At 48.8% G+C, this 21811-nt stretch overlaps 1 protein-coding gene across 2 annotated transcripts in view; it reads left to right on the forward strand.

Moving 5' to 3' along the window:
* The window catches only part of HNRNPM (heterogeneous nuclear ribonucleoprotein M), a 143254-nt gene that overhangs the window by 62241 nt on the left and 59202 nt on the right, over nt 1-21811 (forward strand). The gene's annotated exons all lie outside the window — the stretch shown is intronic.

A 21811-nucleotide genomic window follows, 5' to 3' on the forward strand; every position in this document is an offset into this window, starting at 1 on the left:
GGCATGGGGGCCCCACAGCTCCCCGTCCACGCCCGGATCCCGGTGGGCTCGGGGGGGACTGGGTCGGGCCCAGTTTCCCCTGGATCGGACCCTGCGGCTTCGGGACAAGGGGACTCTACGTCAGAGGGAGAGGATCCACGCACGCTGCGCCTCTTCCAGCGGGAAGAGCTGGGTGACCTAATCCCGCAAATCATTCAGGGGTTGGATCTCGATCCCCTGCCGGACCCGCCAGCTCCCGTCGCGCCCGCTGTTGTCACTTCTTCCAAGAAGGGGGATCCGGTCTTGGCAGCCCTTCGTCCGCGGGCGCGGGCTTTTCCCATTCACGAGTCTTTTCTGCAACTCCTCACCAGGGAATGGGATTTCCCGGAAGCTGCTCTAAAGGGCAGCCGCGCCATGGAGAGGCTGTACCCGCTGCCGGAAGATTTTCTGAATCTCATCAAGGTACCAGGGTGGACTCCGCGGTGTCGGCGGTCACGAAGAGGACGACCATACCGGTGACAGGTGGAGCGGCGTTAAGGGATACGCAGGATCGCAAGTTGGAAGTCTTCCTCAAGCGAGTCTTCGAGGTCTCCGCAGTGGGGCTGCGGGCGGCGATGTGCAGCTCGCTTGCACAGCGGGCTAGTCTTCTCTGGGTGCAGCTACTGCTCACTTCTCAGGTGTTGCCACCCGAGGAGGCCGCCCAGGCGGATAGGCTGGAAGCCGCGGTGGCATACGGGGCTGACGCCTCCTATGATCTTTTTAGGGTCCTCGCCCGCTCCATGGCCTCGGTGGTGGCGGCGCGTCGGCTCCTATGGCTACGCAACTGGGCGGCGGACACGTCCTCCAAGTCGAGTCTGGGTTCCCTGCCTTTCAGGGGTAAATTCCTGTTCGGAGAGGATCTGGACCAGATCATCAAGTCTCTGGGGGAAAACGCGGTCCATCGCCTGCCGGAAGACAGATATCGCTCCACCAGGGCATTTTCGTCCTCCCGGACCAGAGCCAGAGCGCAAAGACGCTACAGGAATTACAGACCGGCGGCGTCTCGGCCCTCTACCTCCAGGTCTCAGCCCTGGTCACGCTCCTTTCGCGGGCGCCGCCCCGCGCGTCCCGCTTCCACGGCGGGACAACCTTCTCCCAAGTCCTCTCAATGATGTTCGGCTCGCCCACTCCGCCGTCCCCAAGATTGGGGGGCGGCTGGCGTTCTTCTACAAGGAGTGGGCGCGGATCACCTCGGATCAGTGGGTCTTGGACACCATAGGACACGGCTACGCGTTGGAGTTTGTCCGCGCTCCCAAGGGACGGTTCGTCTTCTCCCCCTGCGGCTCGGCCATCAAACGAGGGGCGGTGCAGCTGACGTTGGACAGACTGTGGGAGATAGGCGCCATTGTGCCCGTACCCTCCGGAGAGGTGGGCTCGGGCCATTATTCCATCTACTTCGTGGTACCGAAGAAAGACGGTTCCTTCCGTCCCATACTGGACTTGAAGGAAGTCAACAAGTCCCTTCGGGTGGTCCGGTTCCGCATGGAAACGCTGCGGTCGGTGATCGCGGCGGTGCATCGGGGGGAGTTCCTGGCCTCCTTGGATCTGACGGAGGCCTACCTTCACATTCCCATCCGACGGGAGCATCATTGTCTTCTACGTTTCAAGATTCTGGATCAGCATTTCCAGTTTGTGGCGCTTCCGTTCGGTTTGGCAATGGCCCCGCGCACCTTTACCAAGATCATGGTAGTCGTGGCGGCTGCCCTTCGGAAGGAGGGCATCCTAGTCCACCCTTATTTGGACGATTGGCTCATCCGAGCGAAGTCTTTTCAGCATGGACAGGCGGCTGTGGCCAGGGTGATAGAGTTTCTGCAGTCCCTGGGATGGGTGGTGAACTTCTCCAAGAGCTCCCTCGTGCCCTCGCAGCGCTTGGACTTCTTGGGGGCGACCTTCGACACACGTCTGGGCGCGGTTTTTCTACGTCGGGACAAGGCGCAAGCCCTGCGGGATCACATACAGCGGTTCTCTGCATTACCAGCTCCCACCTCCTGGGACTATCTGCAGCTCCTGGGGGTCATGGGTTCCACCATCGACATGGTTCCTTGGGCATTTGCGCACCTCCGGCCCCTGCAACGAGCACTGCTATCCCGTTGGAAACCACTTTCGCAGGACTACCAGGTGATACTGCCACTGCCCCAGTTTGCCAGGGACAGTCTGGCCTGGTGGATGGTCCCGGAGCACCTGGCTCGCGGCGTGTCCCTCGACCTACCGAATTGGGTAGTGGTCACCACCGACGCCAGTCTCTTAGGCTGGGGAGCAGTCTGCGACCGCAGCGCCACGCAGGGGACGTGGTCCGCGGAGGAGGCGAAGTGGTCCATCAATCGTCTGGAGACCAGAGCGGTCAGGCTGGCGCTTCTCCACTTCCTGCCACTCCTTCGGAATCGGGAAGTCAGAATCTTATCGGACAACGCGACTACGGTGGCCTACATCAACCGACAGGGCGGCACTCGCAGCCCGCAGGTCGCGCTCGAGGCGGCGATGCTGATGCAGTGGGCGGAACGACATCTGGCCCGTCTGGCGGCCTCGCACATCGCGGGCGTGGACAACGTCCAGGCGGATTTCCTCAGTCGCCAGCTTCTGGATCCCGGAGAGTGGTCCCTCTCCGAGGCCATGCAGCTGCTTGTTCGACGGTGGGGCTCCCCCCACCTGGATCTCATGGCGTCCGCCCAAAACACCAAGGCTCCTCGGTTCTTCAGTCGCCGAAGAGAACGGGGGGCGGAGGGCGTCGATGCTCTCGCGCTCCCGTGGCCGGCCGATCTGCTTCTATACGCGTTCCCCCCGTGGCCACTGGTGGGAAGGCTACTGCGACGGATAGAGGCTCATCGAGGGACTGTCATCCTGGTCGCGCCAGAGTGGCCAAGACGACCCTGGTTTGCGGACCTCCTTCACCTAGTAATCGACGGACCCATCCGGCTGGGACATCTGCCCCACCTTCTCCACCAGGGACCGGTATTTTTCGACCAGGCAGAACTCTTCTGTCTTGCGGCCTGGCTTTTGAGAGGCGTCGACTTCGGGGATACCTGGAGGCGGTAGTGTCCACGCTGCTGCGTTCTCGGAAGACTTCGACGTCGGTGGCCTATGTGCGAGTCTGGAAGGTGTTCGAGCTGTGGTGTACCGGCCTGAACACAAGACCCTCGGAGGCGTCTGTCCCGCAGATCCTCCAGTTCCTACAAGCGGGGGTGGACAAGGGGCTCGCTTACAACTCCCTTCGGGTTCAAGTGGCCGCTCTTGGCTCCCTCCTGCGCGACGGAGGATCACTGTGTCAACACCCGGACATCGCCCGTTTTCTCAAGGGGGTCAAGCATTTGCGTCCTCCTTTGCGGGACCCTTGTCCCTCCTGGAGTCTCAACCTGGTATTACGGTCCATGTCAGGACCACCGTTTGAACCGCTGCGGAATGCGTCGATCAAGGATCTCACTCTCAAGACTGTGTTCCTGGTGGCCATCTGCTCTGCTCGGCGGATTTCGGAGCTCCAGGCTCTGTCGTGTAGAGAACCCTATCTCCGGTTCTCCGATTCGGGAGTTTCTCTCCGTACTGTGCCCTCCTTCCTTCCGAAGGTGGTGTCTGCGTTCCATGTGAATCAGACGGTGGAACTTCCATCTTTCTCTTCGTCTGAGCCGAGATCTCGTCGTCTTCTTGATGTTAAGCGCACCCTGCGTATCTACCTGGAGGCTACGAATGATTTCCGGACTTCTGACCATCTCTTCGTCCTTTGGTCCGGTCCCCGGAAGGGATCTCAGGCCTCGAAGACGACCATTGCCAGATGGCTGAAGGCCGGTGTTGCTGCTGCCTACATTGGCGCGGGGCGGACTCCTCCGCCCGGCATTGTAGCGCATTCTACACGGTCTCAGTCAGCCTCTTGGGCGGAGACCCGCTCGGTCTCTTCGCAAGAAATCTGCAGAGCGGCTACCTGGAAATCGTTGCACACGTTCTCAAGACACTATCGACTACACCTCGCCTCTTCCATCCATGGACACTTTGGCGAACAGGTTCTACGAGCGGGCCTCGCAGGACCCCACCCGGTTTAGGGACGCTTGGGTACATCCCACGGTCTGGACTGATCCAGGTACGTACAGGGAAAAGAAAATTTTTACTTACCTGCTAATTTTCGTTCCTGTAGTACCATGGATCAGTCCAGACGCCCACCGCATTTGGGTTTTTCTCATCCTGCTCAGCTGTCTCTTTTGGGCGCTGATTCGGCTCGGCTCAGCTGGTATATGGTAGTGTCTTTTCTGCTGTTTCTTTCACGTGTTCCCTGTTTCACTGTTTATCACTGTTTTCTTGGGGGTTGACACGCGATGTGACCTCCCACCCGTTGGTGGGACGGTACAGTTTTTCTCTATTTAAATTCAGCGGCTTCATGTTGCCGTCTTGTTTAAACTTGATCCAATGCAGGGGTTTTCTGTTTACTCGGGCTTTGATATACTCGATACTGAACTCCTGCAGAGGGGGTAGTAGTACTTATGGTGACGCCCCCTCAGAGTTTTGGTCTGACTCCATCTGCTGGATTGGGGACATAACCCACGGTCTGGACTGATCCATGGTACTACAGGAACGAAAATTAGCAGGTAAGTAATAATTTTCTTATATCTGTGCCGATGCCAGCACCGATCCCAACACCGGTGCAGTTGCCAGATCCATCTGTGTTCACACAGCTACTCGCTAAGCTCGATGCCTTCATCGGTGCCCTTCCGATACCACTATCATTGGAACCGAAGACACCGATCGACCAACCGCTACCAATACCGGATCCTCAAGATGACAGTGCCTCCAATGGTTCACCGATGCCTGATCCTATACCAGGACAGTCAAATCTCTCTCTCGAGGTACGCTATTACTCCATCGATGTCTTATCAACCTCCATCGATGCCACCAACAAAACCATCAATGCTGTTTTCATCCCTCACTCTACTCCTCCATGGCGTACCTTATCGGACACCTGGGACGAAGTAGACCTTCTTCCTCGAAGATGTATTATCAGAACCCTCTCTACCTGAAGGAGGAAGTCGCCACCTGAAGACCTTTCCTTTTCCAATTTCATAAAAGATATGTCAGATACCATCCCTTTCTAGTTAGTAACTGAGGAGGACACAAGACAAAAACTCTGGAAGCTTTACAGTTTGTAGATCCTCCTAAAGAGGTACTTGCCATACCAGTGCATCAAGTCCTCGTTGTTCTCCAGCATAGACTGTGGGAGCAACCTTGTTCAATTCCACCTGTGAACAAGCGGACTGATGCCACTTAGTCCACATACCAGGTTTTCAAAAGCCTCAACTCCCACACCAGTCTGTAGTGGTGGAGTCTGCCCAAAAAAGATCCAAAAGAATCCGCCCTCACTTATCCACGCCTCCTGGCAAGGAGCAAAAATTCTTAGATGGTCTTGGGAGAAAAATGTTCCAAGGTTTCATGCTTGTCTCCAGAATTGCATTGTATCAACTATATACGACACAATACCAACGAAACCTATGGAAACAAATGGAAGAGTTATCTGACTCTCTACCTCAGCAACATCAGGGTGCCTTCAGTAATATTCATAAAGGCCTGGAAGCAGGTAAGCACAAAGTGCGTGCTGCCTATGACTGCTTTGAAACATTTTCTAGAATGGCAGCACCAGGAATTAGCGCCTGGAGATGGGCTTGGCTAAAGGCTTCTGACCTCAGGCTTGAGGTTCAGGTCAAGTTGGCAAACCTGCCTTGTACTGGGGACAATCTTTTTGGAGAGAAAGTACAAGATGCTGTTCAGCTCAAAGAACATGAGACACTGCAACAACGTTTTACTGCTCCAGCAGAGACTCCATCTTCTGAAAAACGTTCAGGCAGAAAAGACACCAGGAAACCTTACTACAGACCACGAAGGTATTATCCTCCTGCACCTCGTGAGAAAACAAGACCATCACAGAGAGGTCAATCCAAACAAGACAATCTAGGCCCAGCATCGGGGTTTTGAAACCCAGCCAGAGAACAGCAGCCACTACACGAACCCAATCCCTAATATACCAGTTGGGGCAGAGTCTCCTCCTTTGTACACAATTGGTCAAACATCACTACAGATCAATGGGTACTATCCATAATAACACTTGGTTATCTGGATTTTCTGAGAGTCCAAAGACTTTCCACCAGGGACTCTTTGGGTATATGTTCTTATATTGAGGGGGGATATGATAGAGGTGTTTAAAATCGTGAGAGGTCTAGAACGGGTAGATGTGAATCGGTTATTTACTCTTTCGGATAGTAGAAAGACTAGGGGGCACTCCATGATGTTAGCATGGGGCACATTTAAAACTAATCGGAGAAAGTTCTTTTTTACTCAACACACAATTAAACTCTGGAATTTGTTGCCAGAGGATGTGGTTAGTGCAGTTAGTATAGCTGTGTTTAAAAAAAGATTGGATAAGTTCTTGGAGGAGAAGTCCATTACCTGCTATTAAGTTCACCTAGAGAAATAGCCACTGCCATTAGCAATGGTAACATGGAATAGACTTAGTTTTTGGGTACTTGCCAGGTTCTTGTGGCCTGGATTGGCCACTGTTGGAAGCAGGATGCTGGGCTTGATGGACCCTTGGTCTGACCCAGTATGGCATTTTCTTATGTTCTTTCTTAAGAATCATACCACTGTTCTGCAAACGGAATTATCCACCCTCCTGAGATCCAGGGCCATGGAACCTGTTTCCCGACCTCAGCAGGGCAGAGGATTCTACTCAAACTATTTTCTCATTCCAAAGAAAACAGGACTACTACGTCCCATCTTAGACCTCCGAAATCTCAACAAATTTCTACAGAAAAAAAAATTCAGTATGGTCTCCTTAGGTACCATGCTTCCCCTTCAAGCAGGAGATTGGCTCTGTTCTCTGGATCTTCAAGAAGCTTAACGCTCACATTCCAATATTCCCTCATCACAAGTTCCTGCATTTCCTGGTGGGTCATCACCACTTTCAATACCGGGTTCTGCCGTTTGGACTTGCATCGGCACACCGAGTATTCACAAAGTGCCTAGCAGTGGCTGCAGCCCATTTACAGAAGAAAAGCATACACATTTTTCCTTATCTGGGCGACTGGCTCGAGCCAGTCAAACCAAGGAGCTCTTGACTCAGTCACAATCAATCTGCTTTACTCATTGGGATTTCTTATCAGTTACCAAAAATCCCATCTCACCTTCTACATTTCATCAGAGCAGAATTGAACACCACAGTGTCAAAAGCCTTCCTACCAAAAGACCGTGCAGACACACTCTCTCTAAATTAGCGAAATTTCTGCGCACAAAGACAACGGCTACAGCCAATCAGTTTCTAATTCTGTTAGGCCACATGGCTTCCACAGTCCACGTCATCCCTATGGCCAGATTAGCCATGAGAATAACGCAATGGAAGTTTGAGATCACAGTGGCTCCAAGCCATTCAATCACTGTAGTCTCAATTCAAATAACCCACCAGTTACGTTCTTCTTTCCTGTGGACGAACACAACTTGCTAACAGGCCTACCGTTTCAGCAACCAGTTCCACAAGTGACTTTAACTACAGATGCATCCACCTTAGGTTGGGGAGCACATGTAGAAAATCTTCAGACTCAAGGTACTTGGATGAAACTCGAAGCAACATTTCAAATCCATTTTCTGGAGCTTCGAGCTATATGTGTTCAAGGACTGCCTATCACACAAGATTGTTCTTATACAAACGGACAACACAGTTGCCATGTGGTACCTGAACAAACAAGGAGGCACGGGCTCATATCTCCTTTGCCAAGAAGCCGCACAAATTTGGGACTGGGCCCTGACACATTCCATGTTTCTCCGGGCCATTTATCTGGTAGGCATACACAACATAGTTGCAGACCGCCTCAGTCGTCAGTTCCAAACCCACGAGTGGTCCCTGGATCCTTTAGTAGTGACTAGGATATTCCAACATTGGGGTCAGCCAACAATGGACCTTTTTGCATCTGAGCTAAATCACAAAGTGGACAGATTCTGCTCCCTGCACAAACAGAAACCAGTTGCCATGGATGCCTTTGTTCACCTCTGGAACTCAGGTCTTCTATACATGTATCCCCTGATACCGCTCATAACCACAACTCTAGTGAAGCTGCAAAAGGACAAAGGGTCAATGATACTCATAGCCCCGTATTGGCTCAGACAAGTATGGTTTCCCATACTCCGCGACCTCTCAATCAGGGAACCAATTCGCCTGGGTACGGCACCCACTCTCATAACTCAGGACCAGGGCAGGTTGCGCCATCCCAACCTCCAAACCCTATCTCTCACAGCCTGAACTGGACGACGGAGATTCATCATACCTCTCAGGAAACAAACCACATCTGGATGAGACTAAATAGAGGAACCTTCAATTTTGCCACGGAGAGAGCCCAGCGTCAGACGCGGTTGGGCACTCTGCCTTTCAAAGGTAGGTTGCTTTTTGGCGAGGACCTTGAGCAGCTCATTGATTCCTTGGGTGAGAACAAGGTGTATAAGCTGCCGGAGGACTGACCGAAACAATACCAAGCTTTTGTGCCTTCCCATTCCCGGTTTCGGGTCAACGGAGATATATGGCTCTGACAGGGTGCTTTTTCTCGGGATTATCCTTCCAGGTCTCAGTCTTGGTCTCAGCCCTTTCAAGGTTGCGGCCCTTCCGCGAGGGGACATCTCAGCGTAACACCCGAAGCCTGCTTCCCAATGAGATTCGGTCGACCCATTCCTCCGTCCCCAATCTAGGGGATCGCCTCTCCCGATTCTTCGAGGAATGGGTCAAGATCACATCGGACCAGTGGGTTCTCGATTAACTGCGTCTGTTACACTTTAGAATTTTCTTGATCTGCTGGACCTTTATGTAGTTTCTCTCCTTGCGGACGTCTAAAGCGGGATGCGGTAGCCCAAACCCTTACCAGGCTCCAGCGGCTGGGAGCCATTGTTCCAGTCCCAGAGGAAGAGCTTGGCGCAGACCAGTATTCCATTTACTTCATAGTGCCAAAGAAGGAAGATACCTTCTGCCTGATCTTGGACCTCAAGAGGGTGAACCGGGCCCTCAAGGTACCTCATTTCCATATGGAGACCCTGAGTGCGGTCATAGTGGTAGTTCATCCCGGCGAATACTTGGCCTCTCTCGACCTCACGGAGGCGTACTTACACATCCCGATTTGCTCCAAACACCAGAAGTTCCTTCGCTTCCACGTTCTGGGCCAGAATTTTCAGTTCCAGGCGCTTCCCTTCGGTCTTGCAACCGCGCCGCGCACCTTCACCAAGGTCATGGTGGTGGTGGCAGCTCTCCACCAGGAAGGAGTCTTGGTCCATCCTTATCTGGACGATTGGCTCGTGAGGGTGAAATCAGAGGATCTTGGCAGGCAGTCGACTGGGTTCTAGCTCTTCTTACCTCTCTCGGGTGGATAGTCAACTTCCCCAAAAGCCATCTCCAGCCTTCTCAGGTGTTGGAATTTCTGGGGGCCCGGTTCAATACTCACGGCGGCAAAGTATTTCTGCCCCATTCGCGGGCGCTCAAGCTCATCGGCCAGTTACGCAACCTTATCTCGCTTCCGTTCCCGATGGCGTGGGACTACCTCCAGGTCCTGGGGACTATGGCCTCCACCATCTACCTAGTCCCCTGGGCTTTTGCGTATATGTGGCCGTTACAGAGAGCTTTGCTATCCCGCTGGCAGCCGGTGTCAGAACAGTTTCAAATGGTTCTCCTGCTTTCGGCCTCTTATCCCCTGACATACAGTGGTGGCTTTCACTTCCACATCTTCTGAAGGGAATGCCTCTTCGGACTCCACAGTGGATCATAGTCACTACGGATGCCAGTCTCTTTCCGGCTGGGGAGCAGTCTGTCAGTCCCAGACCACACAGGGATACTGGTCCCCAGTCCAATCCCGTTGGCATATCAATCTGCTGGAAGCCCGGGCGGTCCGCCTGGCCCTACAGGAGTTTTTGCCCCTGCTCCGAGGCAAGGAGGTGAGGGTTCTCTCCAACACTACAGTAGCTTATATCAACCGGCAGGAGGGCACTAGGAGTTGCCTGTTCGTCCTGGAAGCCAGCTGGCTCCTTGCCTGGGTGGAGCGTCACCTGGATTGCCTGGCGGCCTCCCACATAGCGGGCAAGGAAAATGTACAAGCCGATTTTCTCAGTCGTCAGCGTCTAGATCCGGGAGAGTGGGAGCTCTCGGGCGAAGTCATGGACTTGATCATCAGCAGGTGGGGTCCCCCGCACCTGGACCTCATGGCGACTTTGGGCAATTCCAAAGCCAGCAGGTTCTTCAGCTGCTGGAGCGAACACTGTTCAGAGGGAGTTGATGCGCTTGCTCTCCCCTGGCCCTCTGACATCCTTCTCTGTTTCCTCCATGGCCTATCGTGGGCAAAGTGCTCCAAAGAATAGAGCTTCACGAGGGGCCGGTCATCCTGGTAGCTCCAGAATGGTCCCGCAGGCCGTGGTTCGTGGATCTGGTCAACCTCACGTCAGACAGCCCTCTTTGACTCTGTCATCTTCCTCATCTGCTTCGGCAGGGTCCCATATTTTTCGAACAGGCGGATTGCTTTTGTCTAGTGGCCTGGCTTCAAGGCTACAAGGAGGAGGTGTTTACCACTCTCCTGCGGGCACATAAGCCATCTACTTCCTTGGCTTATGTTCGCGTTTGAAAAGTCTTTGAGAGTGCCTGTTTTGAATCTGGTGTCTCAGCGCGTTTGGCAGCGGTCTCCGTGGTTCTTTCCTTTCTTCAGAAAGGCCTCTCCAAGGGTCTTTCCTTCAACTCGTTGCACGTCCAAGTGTCCACTCTCGGTACTCTTCTCAGTCGAGTTGACGGGCATACCTTGGTGTTTCACCCGGATGTTGCTTTTCTTGAAGGGCGCCAAACATTTGAGGCCCCATGTTCGTCGTGGAATCTCAATTTAGGCCTCCAGGCTCTCTGTGGGGCCCTGTTCGAACCTCTGACTGGCTACTCCAAAGGGTCTTACACTTAAGGCGGTTTTCTTAGTTTCTATTTGTTCCGCTCATCGGATTTCGGAGATTCAAGCGCTGTCCTGTCGGGAGCCCTTCCTTCGTTTTTCGGATTCGGGAGTCTCTCTCAAGACTGTTCCTTCCTTCCTTTTTTGCCGAAGGTAGTTTCTTCCTTCCATGTTAATCAGTCTGTGGAGCTTCCTGCTTTTTCTGTGGAGTACGTAGAGGGTCCCGATGGGGGCAATCTTAGTCTGCTTGACTTGAAACGTGTTAATCCGTTATCTGCAAGTCACCAATGAGTTTCAAATCTCATCTTTTTTGTCCTCTGGAGTGGTCCAAATAGGAGCAAACAGGCTTCTAGGACTACTATTGCTCAGCTTATCTTTGCCTTGGCCGTACAGTTCCTCAGGGCTTGAAGGCTCATTCTTGGGCTACTTCGTGGGCGGAGAGTCAGTCCGTCTCTCCGCAAGAAATCTGCAGGTCCGCTATATGGACATCCCTTCATATCTTTGCTCGGCATTACCGTCTAGATGTGCATGCCCCAGTATTTGGTTCTTTTGGGCACCAGGTGCTTCGGGACTGTCTCTGTCCCACCCGGTCTAGGGAAGCTTTGGTACATCCCACGGCCTGGACTGATCCGGGTACGTACAGGGAAAGGAAAATTAGTTCTTACCTGTTAATTTTCGTTCCTATAGTACCACGGATCAGTCCAGACACCCTTCCCTGGTTTTCTTTCTTTTCTGCCGTCCGCTCGAAGTTTTTTCCTACAGGTCACTAGATGGATATCACCTATCATTCTACTCAGGACACCAGAAGCATCTGTATTGATGTCCAAGGATATGCAAGAGCGCTATTTTAGAGTCCATTCCTCATTGATAATTGTTTTCGTTGGTTAATCTGAGTCTTGTTTACTTGCTTGATCCATATTTCGGCGTTTATCTTAGTTCTTATCTGCTTTGACAATGGTTATACTGAAGGGTTGCAGGGTAGGCTCTATCCTGATATAGGATACCCTTTTCAGTTTTAGTCTGTCTCCATCTGCTGGACAGGAGGCTCAACCCACTGTTTGGACTGATCCGTGGTGGTAAAGGAACGAAAATTAACAGGTAAGAACTAATTTTCCTATATAGATATATACTGACTAACTGCAGGTGGCACGGTTGCTTAGATAACTTGTCAGCGAGGTTTTGTTTTCTGTCCATCTGCTGATAGGCGGAGATGAACCCAAGTGTTTGGACTGATCTCTGGTACTAAAGGAACGAAAATTAGCAGATAAGAACCAATTTTCCTTTGGTTTGTTATCATACTGTTTTTTAGCAATATGTACGACAAAAATTTGGATGGTGGTGGGGGCTATGGAGAACTGGGAACTTCTGTCAAAGTTTCCAGAACTTCAACTTTGCATACTGAACATGCCCCGCATGCCTATACCACGTGTCCATGTCGGGTCCATCTTCAGTCTGTTTTTTTCTCTCGGTACTGTTGCATTGTGGTTTGAGTGAGCTTTTGGCTCTTTTTTTTTTTCTTTTGAATTGCTGCTGGAACAGCTCAGTGTGCTCATCGGTGCTACCAACCCAGTTGGCTTCTGTTCCTGGGAGGCCATCAATGCCCGGCGGGCCAACAATGCTTCCTCCAACTGATATGGTGGTCGTAGCTTCCTCCAATGAGGAAGCTCGACATAGGCTGGCAGAGATGCTGTGGCCTGCCCCCTGTCCAACTTTGCTGGGGCCTGCACCAGGTTTGCCAGTGATGTGCCTCTAGTCAAAGGCAGAGCACCCAGGGCCCCATCCCCAGTTGATTACAGTGAGAATGAGGGGTCCCTATGATCCTTGGGGGATAATACTGGGGAGTCCTCTGAAGGCTCAGAGGGTCTCCCTCAGAGCTGTTTCCTCCAGAAGAGTGAAGGATGTCCTTGCTGGAGGACTTACCCTTCACAGATTTTGTATGGGTAATGGCAGAAGCCATTTTGTTTGTAATTGATGGAGGAAGGTGACAGGTACAAGATGCTAGAGATCCGGCTGCAGCCGGACTGGGTCGCTGGGTACTCGGTAAGAGTGCCCGCGAAAGATTCCTGAAAAATTACCTGTTTGAAAGCTTGAGGATTTCCTGTATCGGCCTGGAGAGGAGTGACGTCGACACCTGAGGGAGGAGCCGGAGAGGTATAAAGACCTGCCTCTTCCGGCGCGACGCCGCTGCAGCCGGACTGGGTCGCTGGGTACTCGGTAGAGTACCCGCGAAAGATTCCTGAAAAATTACCTGTTTGAAAGCTTGAGGATTTCCTGTATCGGCCTGGAGAGGAGTGACGTCGACACCCGAGGGAGGAGCCGGAGAGGTATAAAGACCTGCCTCTTCCGGCGCGACGCCGCTGGCGTGATGGCTAAGCCACACGCGGCCAAGGGGCGCGCGGCTTTGCCCGGCTTAGCCCGGGTTAGAACGGATTGGAACGGGACTCTGCCGGCTGCAACCAAGTAGAACCCTATAAAGCTAAGTAACTGTTTTTATTAGTCTACCTGGGTTCAATCTGACTGGGAACCTTGGGGATAAGATTGTTTGGTTATTCGCCATGCCTCATACAAAGAGGAAGGCGAAATTGAGGGAAACCTCACTAACATCCACACCAAGCAAAATGATCCAACCCAGCATTAAAGATTGTTTCCAGGGTCCATCCACTCCTGCACCGGAAGCGGCCGCTTTAAGCCTAACTCAGGAGCAAGAGAAGAGCTTACAGGCCATAGAAATATCACTGACGCCCGGTGCCCCAGAAAAGCCGGCCCCTCCCTTCAAAGGGGAGATAAATGTTTCTGGCAACATGGGAGAACATTCTTATGCTGAATATAAGGACATTTCTTTATCAGTAATTGAAGGGGATAATGGGGCAATAATGCAGTCAAAAGGGGAGGTTTTGCAGGACAATGTTAAAGAAATGCCTATTATTATACCTACACAATTTTCCATGGAGGAATTGGGGGCAATTATGGTGAATGTCCAGAAGTCTATAGCTAATTTAACAAAGATAACTCAGGAAGCTTTAAAAAACAACACTAATTTGGAAGAAAAAGTAGTCAAATTGGAAAAACAGGTAAAATCTTCAGATATACAGATTGGAGAAGTTCAGAAAGTTCAAGCTAATTTAATAAAATCACTGGGGGAGACTGAAGCAAGGATTGAGTTTTTAGATAACCAAAATAGGAAATTTAACCTTAGAGTGTTGAATTTCCCTAAAACACCATTGTCCCCACCAGGTGAATTATTTAATAGTTATTTAAAGAATATTCTAAAATATGCAAATAGCAATATCCCTATGTTGTCAAAAATTTATTATCTACAACAAATGCAAATAGATAAAGAAAAAGATTTACAGACTAAAGAAAATTTAGATCTAACAGACTTCTTAGAAAAATCGTATGAGGCGCGAATTGAAAATAGAGCAACGTTATTAGTTCAATTCACCTCTCTCAATGAGAGAGATACAGTATTGAAGCTGCATTTCAAACATCAGGAAAAAGAATTCTATGGATATCCAGTAAGGATTTATCCTGATGTTGCTCGAGCGACCCAAAATAGGCGAAAGAGTTTTTTATCTTTGAGAAAAGAAGTAATTGATAGAGGGGCACAATTTACCCTAAAATACCCATGTAGATGTATTGTAAGATATAAAGATAATAGGTATATCTTTACTAATCCTGATCAGCTCAAGAGACATCTAGACAATGTACCCTTAAATACTGTATTAAATGGGGAAAATTTTTCAAGTGGAAAAGGGGACTAGATAAGTAGTGGTAATAGTTTTGCCTGATTATGCTCCAATTAATATGGCTAATAGGGTTCTAAATTACCTTCAGATTTCCTATGTAAATGGAGGCTATTTTGACACTGAAGGATAATTTCCTATTGAATATTTCTTCTGTTTATTCTTGAATTGTGGAAATATTGTCCTCCATATATTTGTGTATTTAATTATGAAAATGCAATAAAAATAAAATTAAAAAAAAAAAAGATGCTAGAGATCCTCTAATTTGTGGAACTTAGTAAGAAAATCATGGCAGTCCCAGTACACGATATCCTTAATGAGCTGTTGAGGATATGGGAACACTCCATCACAGTACCTCTGGTTAACAGGAAGGCGGATGGGGTCTACCTCCATGCGGCTACCAGATTTGATGTCAGCTGCCCCACCAATCGGTGGTCATTAAATCCACCCTCTAAGAGGACAAAGCAATCTGACCCATTCCTTGGCACTCCTGGGGAAGGATCACAGGCGTTCTCACAGGACAAGCAGGATGGTAGTCCTCACACATGGGTGACATCAGGATGGAGCCCAATCACAGAACACTTTTGTCAGTTTATAGAACTTTAAGAACATAAGAAAATGCCATACTGGGTCAGACCAAGGGTCCATCAAGCCCAGCATCCTGTTTCCAACAGTGGCCAATCCAGGCCATAAGAACCTGGCAAGTACCCAAAAACTAAGTCTATTCCATGTTACCATTGCTAATGGCAGTGGCTATTCTCTAAGTGAACTTAATAGCAGGTAATGGACTTCTCCTCCAAGAACTTATCCAATCCTTTTTTAAACACAGCTATACTAACTGCACGAACCACATTCTCTGGCAACAAATTCCAGAGTTTAATTGTGCGTTGAGTAAAAAAGAACTTTTTCCGATTAGTTTTAAATGTGCCCCATGCTAACTTCACGGAGTGCCCCCTAGTCTTTCTACTATCCGAAAGAGTAAATAACCGATTCACATCACACTTTGGCACCTACTGGGCATGCCCAGCATGGCACTAACCCTGCATCCAGCAAGGGTCCCCCTTCTGTCTCTTTTATTCCACGCAGCAGCAGCCATGTGGGTTAAGGAGCTCTCTGGAGATTCCTGACAGGCATTTTCCTCACTGAACTTATTTCAAAAAATTCTAACCCATCCGGGGTCCCTCTATCAATTCCATAGTCCGCGGTCATAAGGTAAGGCTTTACCTTCGTTTGCGGTCGATTCCTGTCGAGTTTTTCCTTTGGGCCCTACCGGCCATAGACTGCACCAAGGCTATACTTTTGTCTAAGCCAGGCATCTGGCTTTTTTTTTAATATTTTATTGCATTTTTTACATTATAACAAGAAATTAACAATGTGCATCCATACGATCCAGATAAGAAAACAAATACATTAAAAAGAATTTCCCAAGAATATCCCTACATACAATATCTGGTCTTGCTCACATTGAATTATCATTTAAGGAAATAAGGGAGACCAAGAAAAAGATATATAGCAGATACATTTAAAGAAATTTGTATTTTATCCAACTTGTCAAATCTGTAAGTGTCAACTTGACTTTCTACATTCCAACTTTCCTTTGGAGGAATTCTAGGATCATGAAGAATCTAAGCACGAAGTTGCATTGGATCATTAAATATATACTTAGTGTCTCCACACAGCAAAATACACAGACAGGGAAAATGCAAAATAAACCTAACTCCCCTATTTGTCATCTCCCCCCCTCATTACCAGAATATTTTTCCTTTTTGACTGTTATTCGAGCAATGTCTGGAAAAATCTGAATTGGATACCCATAAAACTTTAACTTTTGATAACGAAAATAGTATTTCAAAACTTTCTCTTTCGGTCAAGAAAGAAAACTGCACAAATGTTGCTCTTAAACTTATTTCCATTTCGAAGGATTTCTCAGTCAGATAAATTTAATTTTTTTTCTTTTTGATCTTCCAATCGAGCTGTTTCTTCTTGCGATAATCTCTGAGGTAAATACATTGATATCTCTGGTATTTCTTCTGGCTTTAATTTAAGTATGTTTAAGAGATAGCTCTTGAATAGATTCAATGGTGTCAATTTAGTTTTTGGGAAACTTAAAATTCTCAAATTAGCCCTTTTAGCCTGATTTGCATAAATCTCCGTTTTACTTTCAAACATTTTTCTGACTTAATCAGATTTGTTTGCACAGTCTCGATTTCTTTTACTTTAACTTATTTATTTATTTAGGGCTTTTTTATACCGACACTCATGATACCAATCATATCGTATCGGTTTACAATAACATTAACATTAACATCAACGTGAACAATAGGCAAAGAGTGAAAAAGTGAATAAAAGTTACAATAAAACAGGGGCACTTGAACTGGGAGGAGGAAAAGCCAGTCATGGCTAACATAGAAATAAATAATATCTAGTATCAGAAATAATATCAAGTCATATACTTAGGACTATAATAATCACTTGTACTCAGGACGGAATATTATCAAATATATAAATAATATCCTATGTTCAGGGCTGTAAAATATCAAATGTTCCTGACTAAATAGTATTAGTTCATAAAACTCGGGACTGATTAATATAACGTCAGAAGCCATGTCAGGGATGGGGAACGTCGAATGGCAGACCAAGGCGAGTTATTGCGGTTGGGGTGGTCATAGACTTCCATTAACTTCCATTATTTCAAGTTGTTTCTCCATATTATTTTCTCTTCTGCAGCATAGGTTTTAGTTATTGCTTCTTGAACCGTTAGTTAGTGAATTTATTGATTTCTGCATTACCAATAATATATTTCTAATTTCTTCCAAAGAAAGTGCAAAGCTTGGAGTAGTGCTAAATAGGGTTATATTATTCTCCTTCACAGTTCCTACCTCCATAAGGCCTTCTCTACTCTTTCAATGTTCCGTGCTATTTCAGCATGGGTCCTGGAACCCGGTTCCCCTGGGTTCACCGAAGATGTTGCACATTGGCAAAGGATTTTAAAGTCCTGAACGCCATAGGAGCTATTCGTCCTCATCTGGAAATAAACGACTGGCTAGCAACCTTAGACCTCAAGAATACTTATCTTCATATTCTTGTTCCTGATTTTGCTCTGGAGATCAGCCTTTCCAGTACAGAGTTCTCTCCTTTGGTTTAGCAGCAGCTCCCAGAGTATTCACAAAGTGCCTAGCAAAGGTGGCAGCATATTTCAGGAAGAACATAAAGGTAGTCCCTTACTTTAGATATTTGGCTAGCATCAAGCAGATCTTACTCAGTCTAGGAGCAACATGTGCTGTTTTATCAAGACCATAAAGTTTTAGGCTTTCATAATCAGTCTTGACAAATTTCACCACAATCCAACTCAGTGCTTAGAGTACATAAGAACCATATTAAACTCAAATAGGGAAACATTTCTTCCATATTAAAGGATGCTCAACTTGATCAGCATAGTGTGGCGGTTGGCGAACACAATGCACCCCAGTGTGTGGAGCTATTTCCAGGTAGTCTGCCTGATGGCGTCAACCCTGGAAGTAGTACCGTGGGTGAGGGCACATATGCGGCCACTCCAACACTCCTTGCTGTCTTGTTGGAACCCACTGTCTCAAGACTACTTGATTCGCCTGCACCTACCGATGGAAGTATGTTCTCTGCTCCAGTGGTGGCTACAGGAAGTTCACCTAAGGCAAGGGTGTAAGCCTATCCGAGGGTGGGGAGCTCATTGTCAGAAATTGACAACCCAGGGGTGATGGACCAAGGAAGAGGCGCACTGGAACTTAAATCGCCTGGAAGCCTGAGCTGTCAGATTGGCGTGCCTGCAGTTCAGCCACAGGGTCCAGTTTTACTCTTGTTTCGGTCGTTTCTCGTTAAATTATCCCTTCGGGGCCTACTGGCCATCAACCGCACCGCGGCTAAATTTTTGTCGGTGCCATGGCGTTGGGTTTTGTCGGTGCCCTGACTGTACTCTAACAATGTTCATCACTGACCCGCATGGGGTCTGTTATGTGTTTGGGGTCTGACCACGATGTCCTAACTTGCACCAAATGTGCCCAAATGACACCAAAGGGCCATAAGACTTGTTTAGAGAAAATGGACTTTCAGTTAAAACCCCCGACTCCATCGATAACTTCGTCATCCGAGTTGGTGCCATCGACTTCTCCCCAGCACTGGGATACCGCTGCTGTTCAACCAGCGTCGATGATTCCAAAGGTGTCTTATCACCTCCTCAAGAAAAGGACAGAGGAGAACATCGAGAAAAGCGTAGACACTGGCATCGGAAGGCTCAGTCCGTCGATCCAGGCAAGTCTCTGTATCGATGTCGACAGAGCCACCGACCAAGAAGCCCAGTCCAGAAAAGGCCTCAACCTCTTCTGTGACCAGGGTCACTGAGGCGTTCCTGCCCCCCCCCCCCCCCACACACACTTTCGGTGGTGCCGGGGTTCCATGCCCCAGGCTTCTGCAAGGAATTGGATCGGATGATCCAAGAGGCCATCAGTAAAGCACTTCAGGGCTTCCATCGACGCTGGAGCCGGTCACCGATCAGATTCCCGTAGTGCTCACACTGCTACTGGGTAGACTAGATGTGTTGATCGGTGTCCTGCCTCCGATGGAACTGAAGAGCACCGGCGGGTCCAGTGCCTTCTACGCTGATTCCATTATCGGGTGATGAGGAAACACAGATACCCCTTCAACCGTCTGGGATCTTACCGCAGACTCGTCCATCGATGTCAGCGGTCCTGCGGTGCCACCTCCGATGCCGTCTGTGCCACCTCAGATGCCTAGGGATTAGCACCATTTCTCCCTCCTTGGAGACCCACTAGGTGCTGGAGATCAGCCCTATAATCCTTGGATCGATGATTCATCCCAGGATACAGATGATCTACCATCAGAGCCTTCTCCACCAGAAGATCTGTCTTTTATTAATTTCATCAAGGAAATGTCTGAAACCATTCCCTTTCAGCTTCAGAGGGAAGAAGACTCTAGGCACAAGATGCTGGAAGTACTCCAATTTCTAGATGCTCCTAAGGAAATCCATGAAATCCTGCTTGATCTCCTGAAGAGAAACTGGGAACACCAGGTTCAGTCCCACCTGTCAACCATAAGACAGATGCCACCTATCTGGTGCAGTCAGCTCCTGGGTTCCAAAGGTCACAGTTGGATCATCACTCTGAGGTTGTTGAATCAGCCCTGAAGAAGGCACGACATTCAAAACATCATTCCTCCATACCTCCAGGGAAGGAACAAAAATCCCTGGATGCTTTTGGCACGTGTGTCTTCCATGGCTCAATGCTCAAATCTCTCATTGCCTCTTACCAGTTATACATGACCAGGTATAACAGACATTTTTAAAAGGATCCAGGACTTCTTTGATTCTTTACCAGAGCAGCCCCAGACTCTGGCTGAGAAAGGTCTAGATGCTGGAAAGCACAAGGTCAGCGCTGCTATGATATCTTTGACACTGCCTCTAGAGTGTCTGCAACGGGAATTAGTGCAAGAAGATGGGCCTGGCTCAAATCCTCAGACTTAAGACCAGAAGCACAAGACAGGTTAGCAGATCTACCCTGTGTGGGCGATTAATCTCTTCGGGGAAAAGATCTGAGGGACTGTGGCGCAGTTGAAGGACCACCATGAAACGCTGTGCCAGCTTTCTTCTGTGCTGTCTGAGTTCCCTTTCTCCCCTAAGAGAAAGACGTGACTCTAAGCGGCCGACCTACAAGCCAAGGAAATTTTATCCTCCGACTTCTAGAGGATGCCCTTCCAGACCTTACCAAAAAGGTCAATTCAGGCAGACTCTGCCTCGAGTCTCAGCCAGCTTCTCAGCCTGGGCCAGCATCAGGGTTTTGACTCCTTCCTAGAGAGTGTAAGCCAACAGTCAAAAAAGCAAACAGAAGGTTGGGAATTATTAGAAAGGGAATGGTGAATAAAACAGAAAATGTCATAATGCCTCTGAATTGCTCCATGGTGAGACCGCATCTTGAATACTGTGTACAATTCTGGTCGCCGCATCTCAAAAAAGATATAATTGCGATGGAGAAAGTACAGAGAAGGGCTACCAAAATAAGGGGAATGGAACAGCTCCTCTATGAGGAAAGACTAAAGAGATTAGGATTCAGCTTGGAGAAGAGACGGCTGAGGGGGGGATATGATAGAGGTGTTTAAAATCATGAGGTCTAGAACGGATAGATGTGAATCGGTTATTTACTCTTTCAGATAATAAAAGGAATAGGGGGCAATCCATGAAGTTAGCATGTGGCACATTTAAAACTAATCGTTGAAAGTTCTTTTTTACTCAACGCACAAACTCTGGAATTTGTTGCCAGAGGATGTGGTTAGTGCAGTTAGTGTAGCTGGGTTTAAAAAAGGATTGGATAAGTTCATGGAGAAGTCATTACCTGCTATTAATTGACTTAGAAATTAGCCACTGGTATTACTAGCAACGGTAAGATGGAATAGACTTGCCAGGTTCTTATGGCCTGGATTGGCGCTGTTGGAAACAGGATACTGGGCTTGTTGGACCCTTGGTCTGACCCAGTATGGCATGTTCTTATGTTCTGTTTGCTGCCAGCAAGCAGGCATTCCGCTACAAGACCATGTAAACGCACACTTGGTCAGGGCCATGGCGACATCAGTAGCGCACCTCCGTTTGGTGCCGCTTGCTGATATTTGTAAGGCTGTTACCTGGAGTTCTCTCCATACTTTTGCAGCCCATTATTGCTTAGATAAGGCTGGCACACAGGATTCAGCCTTTGGCCAGTCTGTTCTACGCAACTTGTTTTCAGTTTAACTTCCCAACATCCTTCCACCAGACCCATTCAGGGTTCAGGATGCCCTCCTAACCAAATTTCCACCACTGTTGTGCCTTTTGCACATCTTTGGGTGCATTTGGTGCTTTGCTCGGGCATCCTCAGCTCTGTACTCACCCATATGAGGACTACCATCCTGCTTGTCCTGTGAGAAAGCAGAGTTGCTTACCTGTAACAGGTGTTCTCAGATGTCCCTCTCACAGGACAGCAGGATGTTAGTCCTCATGAAACCCACCCGCCACACCATGGAGTTGGATTTGTTTACGTTTTATTTTATTTTTCGCACATACTTTACTATAAAACAAGACTGAAAGGGGACCCCTGCTGGATGCAGGGTTAGTGCCAT

The sequence above is a fragment of the Rhinatrema bivittatum genome, unplaced genomic scaffold, assembly GCF_901001135.1.
Source record: "Rhinatrema bivittatum unplaced genomic scaffold, aRhiBiv1.1, whole genome shotgun sequence".
Classification (NCBI taxonomy): domain Eukaryota; kingdom Metazoa; phylum Chordata; class Amphibia; order Gymnophiona; family Rhinatrematidae; genus Rhinatrema; species Rhinatrema bivittatum.